Source organism: Gavialis gangeticus, unplaced genomic scaffold, assembly GCF_001723915.1.
Source record: "Gavialis gangeticus isolate Ggan-Ray unplaced genomic scaffold, GavGan_comp1, whole genome shotgun sequence".
Lineage (NCBI taxonomy): Eukaryota > Metazoa > Chordata > Crocodylia > Gavialidae > Gavialis > Gavialis gangeticus.
The window spans coordinates 46,898,294-46,900,685 of NW_017729000.1; the positions used below are offsets into that span (position 1 = coordinate 46,898,294).

A 2,392-nucleotide genomic window follows, 5' to 3' on the forward strand; every position below is an offset into this window, starting at 1 on the left:
AAGCAAAAAAAAACTTACCAGCTGGAGGCAGCTCACCACGCTACGGGCTGTCTTCACTGCCTACATGCTGCGCTGTGGTTGTGCACAGCACAGGCATTTATTGGCCCAAATATTGGCCACTTAAGGCTGATATACAATATAGATCATTTTCTTTATATCAGTACCAATCCAATATCGGACCGATGTATTGGTGCACCCCTACACTTTTGGCATGTTTGAATAGTTATACAATGTATGCCTAAAGTTCAGCTGCAAAACTGTGATCTCTCAAAATTAAGGCCATCCAGAAAACCAGGAGGTTGGCAACTGTGTTGCAAGGAGGGGTGAAAAGGATTGAAGCCAATTTTAAGTAGAGTGTTTTTCATCTGTCATTGAGTACAGTCCATGCAATCTTAAGTAGATGATGACCTCTATTACATAGCTGGGTTTTCTTAGCCTGTTGACTGAGTAGTTGGAATACCTTTTGTTATACTGAAAGCAGATGTTTCAAATATTTCTCATTTCAGAACATGGAGGATGAGAGTGAATAACTTCTGAATGTGAATGTACTGTATTTATTTGAATATGACTACCCTGATTATAGGATGACCCCCCCAATAATTAGGTTCTATATATGAAAAAATTATAAATTTGATATAACTTTCCAGATATAGAATCTAATTACTGGAGGTTTGTCTTGAATTTGTCCCCTACCCATTGATACTGCATGGAAAATAAGTTTGGGGAGGAGGCCCCTCTGTCCCCTGCAGCCTTTCATAAGACTGAAATAAACAGAGCTGTAGTAATTTGCATGTAAAGCCCATAGACTTAGTTCTTCCAGAACTGGTGCAATTTATCTTTTCTGGAGCTGCTGCAAGTTTTAGCACAAGTACTCCATAAACACATTTTTAAGTCGGACTTTGGCATCTACTTATACGTAATATAAACTATGCAAGATATTAGTCTAAAGCCAAAAGGCTCAGGATTTACCATGTTGTTCACTGGGTGGGCCTCCCCAGAGTCGTCAACACTTCAAGCCATGGTGACCCCACTACTCGGCACAGCTCAGCACTACTCCAGATACCACCCAGAAAGGATCTATGTGCTAACTAGCACCCACTCATGACTGGGACTGGGTGTTCTTGCCATGAGTCTTGGGATCCTCTGAAAATTTATGTGCAGATGAGGCACAGGGAAACCTGGTCTGGCTTCATCTCATGGAAGGTGGGGCCACAGGAACTATATGCAACAGGCTGAGAGAGGCTGACGGGGATTCTTAGTGAACTGTTTGAGGCCCAATTTGGTGATGTTTGCCAGACATATAATGCTGGTGAAGAAACAGCTATTATTAAAATGGGAAAGAAAGATGCAACTCAGCTGTAGGAGTGAAGAGGAAGTTGAAGTATATGCAGTGTGGTGGCTCACCATGACCTGAAGACAGTTGGTGTTCAGGAGGACTGTGCTCAATGGATGATACCATAAATTTTGTCCAGGTGGGCTGTGCTAATTTCTTTATGGTAGGTTCCCATCAGCATCTTGATCTTTTTTTTGGCTAAGATCAAATGTAGATCAAAGGCCTTGACTTTGTGGCTATGATGCAGGGACCCTCCCCCATGTCTTGTGTACCCCATGCAAGAGCGTGGCAGCTGTGCCACAGTGCTGTCCAGGACTGACTGGCCAAGGCCATCCTGGTCTCAGCAGGGTCTGTATCCATCAACTGCATCATCCTAGGCTGCAAAAGTCAGCTGCTCCTGGACATCATTGCGACCAATGAGGACAGCAAATGTGACGGTAGATGTCACCATCCTGTTTGAGACCCAGCACCAAGCCTTTGTTAAAGCCTGTGAAAGGAAGCATGAGAAGTACCAGTTGCTGGCAGACATCCTGTCGAGCTGGGGCTATGATGTGACGGTTGAGGAGCTGGTTGTCAGGGCACTTGGAGCATGGGACCCCAGTGACGAGAGCGTTCTGCATGCCTGCTGCATATCCCACTGCTACAGCAAGCTGATGTGGCATCTCATGATGTTTGACACTGTCCGCTGGTCCAGGGACATCTATGTAGAGCACATCACAGGACAGTGCCAGTACTTACTTGCTTCCGGTTGGGTGGGTCCAAGAGGGGACTGCTTGACTGAATCCCACTACTACATCTAAAGGATTGCCAGGACTTTCTAAATCTTGGACTCTTCCCTACCCCCATAACTGTATCCGACATCTTTCTTGTAACTGTGTGTGTGCCTACAAAACATCTCCCTACTCGAATGCGGTATTGTGGTGTTGTGGGAGGGTGTCAGGGCTGGTTCTGGCCCTCCTAGCGCTGAACTGATATTGTAATATCTTCCAGTGCCAGTTCCTTGTGGAGGGAACACTCGCCTGTTGTTTTTTTGTTTGTTTTTGGGGGGGGGGGGGGGTT

General features: G+C 45.4%; 1 protein-coding gene across 1 annotated transcript in view; it reads left to right on the top strand.

The window, feature by feature from the left end:
• The window catches only part of PFDN1 (prefoldin subunit 1), a 64,759-nt gene that overhangs the window by 32,836 nt on the left and 29,531 nt on the right, over nucleotides 1-2,392 (top strand). The gene's annotated exons all lie outside the window — the stretch shown is intronic.